The 7,500-nt window shown below is 37.8% G+C and overlaps 1 non-coding gene across 1 annotated transcript in view; it reads left to right on the top strand.

The window, feature by feature from the left end:
* The first annotated feature begins 7,467 nt into the window (after window positions 1–7,467).
* The window catches only part of LOC135108739 (5S ribosomal RNA), a 119-nt gene continuing 86 nt past the window's right edge, over window positions 7,468–7,500 (top strand). Inside the window, exon 1 of the ribosomal RNA XR_010272454.1 lies at window positions 7,468–7,500. This exon is cut by the window's right edge and continues 86 nt beyond it. This is a non-coding gene — a ribosomal RNA (5S ribosomal RNA).

The following is a 7,500-nucleotide window of genomic DNA, read 5'->3' as shown; positions in this document are numbered from 1 at the left end:
ATTTCCAAACTACCCTCCTACGGTTTCTATCCTTCTCTCTGTTTACTTCATCTCAAGTTTCCTTTTTGACCGTTCTATTGCTGCTGTGGTAGACGGTCACTGTTCTTCTCCTAAATCAATTAACAGTGGTGTTCCTCAGGGTTCTGTCCTGTCACCCACTCTCTTCTTATTATTCATTAATGATCTTCTAAACCAAACTTCTTGTCCTATCCACTCCTACGCTGAAGATACCACCCTGCACTTTTCCACGTCTTTTCATAGACGTCCAACCCTTCAGGAGGTAAACATATCACGCAGGGAAGCCACAGAACGCCTGACTTCTGATCTTTCTAAAATTTCTCATTGGGGCAGAACAAACTTGATATTGTTCAATGCCTCAAAAAATCAATTCCTCCATCTATCAACTCGACACAACCTTCCAGACAACTATCCCCTCTTCTTCAATGACACTCAACTGTCCCCCTCTTCTACATTGAACATCCTCGGTCTGTCCTTTACTTATAATCTGAACTGGAAACTTCACATCTCATCTCTAGCTAAAACAGCTTTTATGAAGTTAGGTGTTCTGAGACGTCTCCGCCAGTTTTTCTCACCCCCCCAGCTGCTAACTCTGTACAAGGGCCTTATCCGTCCATGTATGGAGTATGCTTCACATGTCTGAGGGGGGTTCCACTCATACTGCTTTTCTAGACAGGGTGGAATCAAAAGCTTTTCGTCTCATCAACTCCTCTCCTCTAACTGACTGTCTTCAGCTTCTCTCTCACCGCCGCAATGTTGCATATCTAGCTGTCTTCTACCGCTATTTTCATGCTAACTGCTCTTCTGATCTTGCTAACTGCATGCCTCCCCTCCTTCCGTGGCCTCGCTGCACAAGACTTTCTTCTTTCTCTCACCTCTATTCTGTCCACTTCTCTAACGCAAGAGTTAACTAGTATTCTCAATCATTCATCCCTTTCTCTGGTAAACTCTGGAACTCCCTGCCTGCTTCCGTATTTCCACCTTCCTATGACTTGAATTCCTTCAAGAGGGAGGTTTCAAGACACTTATTCATCATTTTTTGACCACTGCTTTGACCCCTGTATGGGACTGGCATTTCAGTGGGCATTTTTTTTATTACATTTTTGTTGCCCTTGGCCAGTGTCCTTCCTACATAAAAAAAAAAAAAAAAATAGTAGTAGTAGTAGCAGTAGTAGTAGTAGTAGTAGTAGTAGTAGTAATGCTATTTTTCATATATTTAGTAATTTTTTTTTTTCATATTATTATTTATATTTATATTTTTTGTTTTGTTTTGACATTCATACGAATGCTATAAAGGTGAAGCATAGAAATTTATTTGATTGATTAATTAATTTATATATCTATTTATTTTGATTTTTTAAATTAATTAATTTATTTATTTTTATTATTATTATTTTTTTTTTTTATGTCTCTATGATAAGCAAAGCATTATAGAATTTATGAAAGCACATATCCTCTAGAGTCTTGCCCTACAAAAGATTCTGTAAAGTAAAAAATAAAGGGAATAAGTGTCAGTGACGTTTGATGAATAGAGGAAGGCGTGGCAGAAATTACCATAAAACGTATATAAATGAAAATTTATCTTCCTCGTATTTTCCAACTTGCGTTTGCTTCTTGAAAATTTAACTGGGTGGGTCATATAGCAGACATATTGTTCTTTCCTCCATTGTAGTTTGTTTCCAGCAAGCCCCCTAAATAAAGTTTCTGTTTTTTTTTTTTTTTTTTTTTTTTTAAAGAAATGAGGAATTACATTCTAACGCTGATCACTGAGCGGAGCGTAGACGAGCTGCTATCCTCAAGGACGTTACCTCTCTCTCTCTCTCTCTCTCTCTCTAAATAAGACTTTAAATAAAAAGAATATATATATATATATATATATATATATATATATATATATATATATATATATATATATATATATATATATATATATATATATATATATATATATATATATATATATATATATATATATTAAAAGACAATGAATATCCTCTGGGGAAGGGGTGACAATCCTTATTTAACCCTTAATTTCAGTTGAATTTTGACAAGTCTACGTTAAAATGTTTCCATTTTTCTGCAGTGATAAAGAAACGTAGAGGGGTAGCTAATATATTTAATTGTTAATTGTATCTTTTTTTCTTTCTTTTTTTCATTTATTCTTTTATTAATTTTTCTTTTCATTGCTTAATTATGCATTATGCCGACACTGCAGGTTACAATTGCAGATATTGCAAGTATTTTTGACACAATACAAGTACATCCAGCTAAACTATTGCTACAGTATAGAGAGAGTATTTCGATTACATACCTTATTCTTCATCTTCTTTTCTTCTTTTTTTTTTTTAATAAATATAATAATAAATAAATAAGTAAATAGGTATTGTCAAATGAAATCGTCGAGATTACGCAGGGGTTTCGGGCAATACTTGGATGGGTGACTACACAAGCCTCATCTGTCTGAAAAAAAATAAATAAATAAAAAAAATAAGAATAAGAATAGGGAGAATGAACGAAAATTTTAAGTAATAAAGATAACAGTAAGAATTATTATAACAAGAATAAGAAAAATTACAATAAAGGAATATAAAAAAAAAGAAAGAAAGCATCCCATGTCTTTCTTCCTAATTGTCATAGAAGGGTGAATTCTTTTGTATATTTTCCAACATTTCCAATACAACGATATGAATGGGGGAAGAAAGAATAAGAATAATAGAAAGAAGGCCTCCCAACACCTAGTTCTCCGGTCTTGGCCAATTAGCTAACGGCGGGATCAGCGCAGTTAAGCAGGGGGTCCGGGAAGAACTTGGATGGGTGACCACAAAAGCCTCATCTCTCTGAGAATAGAAAAAAATAGCAATAAGAATGAGGAGAATGAACGAAAAACGAAAATAATAAAATAACAATAACAACTATAATAAAAAAAAGAAGATTAAGAATAAAAAGAACAAAAATAAGGGAAAAAAGTAATAATATATCTCTCTTGCTAATTGTCGTAGAATTATGAATGAAGGGTTAATTTTAGTGCATATTTTCCAACATTTTCAGCACAACAATGCAACAACAATACAGGAAAGAATAAGAATAAGAGAAATAAGCCCTCCCAACACCTTGTTCTCCGCTCTTGACCAATCAGCTGACGGCGGGATCAGCAAGGTTAAGCAGGGGGTCCGGGCAGAACTTGGATGGGTGACCGCACAAGCCTCATCTCTCTAAAAGTAGGATAAATAAGAATAAGATAAGGAAGAATAATAAAAAAAAATGAAAATAATAAAGATAACAATATTAATTATGACAAGAATAAGAAAAAAATAGAATAAAAAGAATGAAAAAAATAAGAATATCACAACTTTCTTGCTAATTGTCTTAGAATTTTAAATGACATGTCAGTTCTGCTGTATATTTTCCAAGATTTGTTATGAATGAGGGAAGAAAGAATAAGAATAAGAATAAGAATAAGAACAAAATGAATTAGACTAACAATAATGATCACATCTTTCATGCGGTGACTGCGTGGGCGATGAGCCTCACTGGACGTTTCTGACCAATCACAAGGCAGGGTTGGAGTCGTCGGGCCCACCCGATTCATATATAAAGGGATTTTGTGGGAAGCGCGGGCAGACTCAGCTGAGTGTTCGTTGTGAGTTGTTGTTACCACAACTATGGCACGTACCAAGCAAACGGCTCGCAAGTCCACTGGTGGCAAGGCGCCCCGCAAGCAGCTTGCTACAAAGGCAGCTCGCAAGTCTGCTCCAGCCACTGGAGGTGTCAAGAAACCCCACCGTTACAGGCCTGGAACCGTTGCTCTCCGTGAGATCCGCCGTTATCAGAAGAGCACTGAGCTGCTTATCAGGAAACTGCCTTTCCAGCGCCTGGTGCGTGAAATTGCTCAGGATTTCAAGACTGACCTCCGCTTCCAGTCCTCTGCTGTCATGGCTCTCCAGGAAGCTTCCGAGGCTTACCTCGTGGGTCTGTTTGAGGATACCAACCTGTGCGCCATCCATGCCAAGCGCGTGACTATCATGCCAAAGGACATCCAACTGGCTCGTCGCATCCGTGGCGAGCGTGCCTAAGAAGTCATCCACGAATGATCTTCATAACAGCAATATCTAGGCCCTTTTTAGGGCCAAACATCTCTTTCATTAAAGAATTTTCATAGACAATCTGTTTGGTTTTGTGGAAGAAAATATTTATTTTCCATCTTTCAGTATCAGGTATCGACTTTCAACTCAATATCCTTCCCCCCTTTTTTTTTTTTTATATTATTATTATTATTCCCTCTTCCATGGCCATATCTCTTTCACTTGGGAGAATTTTTATCTTTCTTTATCTCTATTTTTTTTTTATCTTTTCTTTATCTCCACAGAATAATAATCACGATAATAATAAGCATAATAATAATAATAATAATAATAATAATAATAATAATAATGATACAATAATTATTATAATAATAATCATAATAAAAACAACAATATTAATATTATTAATAATGATAATAATAATAATAATAATAATAATAATAATAATAATAATAATAATAATAAAATAATAATAATAATAATATTAATAATAATAACAATAATTATAATAATAATGCATTTGTCTATATCGTATCTTTTTTCCTTTTCAAGTGTGGCTCCAATGGAGCCGGGTATTATTTTATACTGGCAGCAGTATACTGGCCGCCTGTTTACTTTGAGGAGGTATACTTGGTAACAGCCTTGGTGCCTTCAGAAACAGCGTGTTTTGCCAGTTCACCAGGCAGAAGAAGACGGACAGCGGTCTGGATTTCCCGGCTGGTGATGGTGGAGCGCTTGTTATAGTGTGCCAGGCGGGATGCCTCGGCAGCGATGCGCTCGAAAATGTCATTCACGAACGAGTTCATGATTGACATGGCCTTGGAGGACACGCCAGTGTCTGGGTGGACTTGCTTGAGCACCTTGTAGATGTAGATGGAGTAGCTCTCCTTCCTCCTGCGCTTCTTCTTCTTGTCGCCCTTGGCAATGGCCTTCTGTGCCTTGCCAGCTTTCTTGGCAGCCTTTCCTGATGCTTTGGGAGGCATAGTGTCGCCGTACTGCTGTGAGAACGAGTGTGCGTTTTCTCAGTTGAAAAGTGGTATATATATTAGCGTGCCTACTCAGGATCAGGAGTCGCCACCTCAGCGAGCGTCCTGATTGGTCCAGACGCGCTCTGGGCCGATCTGATCTCGCGTATATATAGCCGTTTTTCCCAAAATTCACTACTTGCTCGCAGAGCTACCGACGAGGTTAGAGTACTCGCGCTCCTCATTTATCACCAACAACAACAACTACTACTACTACTACTACTACCACAACATCCATTATCATGTCTGGACGCGGCAAGGGAGGAAAGGTGAAGGGAAAGTCAAAGTCCCGTTCCAGTCGTGCTGGACTCCAGTTCCCGGTCGGCAGGATTCATCGCCTTCTAAGGAAAGGCAACTACGCCGAGCGCGTGGGTGCTGGTGCCCCCGTGTACCTTGCGGCAGTTATGGAGTACCTGGCTGCTGAAGTCCTTGAGCTTGCCGGCAATGCCGCCCGTGACAACAAGAAGACTCGCATCATCCCACGTCACCTGCAGCTGGCCATCCGCAACGACGAGGAACTTAACAAGCTCCTCTCCGGAGTCACCATTGCACAGGGTGGCGTGCTGCCCAACATTCAGGCCGTGCTCCTTCCCAAGAAGACTGAGAAGAAGTAAATAAAGGGCCTCCCTCCCCTTCAGCCAATATCACCATCAATCCGGCTCCTCTTCGGAGCCACACGTTCAAACATCTAGAGAGTTGTGTAGACTATACTGGTATATCAATAATAAGCAAGTAGTGTATTTATTTTCGAGTTAGTTATTTGTTATTATTATTATTATTATTTAGTCAGGCACGCAAGTGACCGAGAATAAATATGTATACTATATTTCTACTAATGTACCTGCTGTGTGTCACAGTGGAGAGTTGATTAGATGTGTTGCCTATTGTGATATGTTGAGCGTCTTTTTCATCTCAATGTATATTTTGTTTTATGAGAAACTGAGAACGATGAGGGGCGTGATCATTGAAATAAGTCAATGATAATAATAATAATAATAATAATAATAATAATAATAATAATAATAATAATAATAATAATAATAATAATAATAATAATAATAATGATAATAATAATAATACTTGGAGAAGACCTGATGAAGTGAGAAAGATGGTTATAATTAATAATGGTTTCTTTTCTTAGCTCAGATAGTGATAGTGAACATGGTTATGAGAAAGTAGTAGTAATAATAGTAGTCTATGGTCCTTCTTTCTTTTCATGTTTGTGGACCTTAAAAAGGTCCGGGAGATGATGTTATTCAATGATGATAATGCAAGCTGAATAGCTGGCACCATCTCAATAATGGAGCGATTTAACCACCAAATCCGTACAGGGTACGGCCCTGACGCTTGAGGGCGTAGACAACGTCCATGGCAGTAACGGTCTTACGCTTGGCGTGCTCGGTATAGGTGACAGCATCCCTGATAACGTTCTCAAGGAACACCTTGAGCACCCCACGAGTCTCCTCGTAGATGAGACCAGAGATGCGCTTGACGCCACCTCGGCGAGCTAGACGACGGATAGCAGGCTTGGTGATTCCCTGGATGTTATCACGCAGAACCTTACGGTGACGCTTGGCGCCTCCCTTTCCAAGACCCTTGCCTCCCTTGCCGCGGCCAGTCATGGTGATGAGAGCTGCTAGTACGACGTCCGAACGGTCTAACAGGAAGCTCACGAATGTGCCTCAAAATTTTTGTCGCGCGGTATATATTGAGCCAGAGCGGTCGTGCGTGTAGTAAATTACTATTTTCCCTGTTTTTCTCACTTAATTTAACATTATCGGGTCATATGCATAGGTTTTCTGTTTCAGTGTTGACCCTGCAACTGCACATTTATGACTAAATTCACATACACAAGCACAAATGTGAATAAAACTCAATATAAAGGTGGAGGGGTTGCAAGATTTTCCGGCGCGCTAAGGCATGCCGAGATAATATACCTTCTCCCCTGACTCTTTTCTTGTAGGCATGCGCAAGATTCATTCAGTATCAAGTAATGTTTCAACTGAATTCATATTCTAATTTTCAGAAACTATCTTCCATTTGGTAGCATAACCAGTTTCCCCTCTTCTAGTTGGAAGAAAAAACAAATATATTTATTAACACTAACTCCTTGCTCTTCCAGTATGGTTTATGTATATATATATATATATATATATATATATATATATATATATATATATATATATATATATATATATATATATATATATATATATATATATATATATATATATATATATACTCGTATATATATAATTATAACTATACTATGAAAAGCGTTGCTTTCATAACTAAGCAGGAGAACATCATCTTCAAATAGTCGATAAGTCAAGCTCATCAGAGCCAACGACCACACCACGTTGAATACACCGCTT

This window comes from Scylla paramamosain, chromosome 17 (genome assembly GCF_035594125.1).
Source record: "Scylla paramamosain isolate STU-SP2022 chromosome 17, ASM3559412v1, whole genome shotgun sequence".
In the NCBI taxonomy this organism is placed as follows: domain Eukaryota; kingdom Metazoa; phylum Arthropoda; class Malacostraca; order Decapoda; family Portunidae; genus Scylla; species Scylla paramamosain.
The sequence above is the reverse complement of the archived record's forward strand: the minus strand, read 5'-3'. Positions and strand labels throughout refer to the sequence as shown.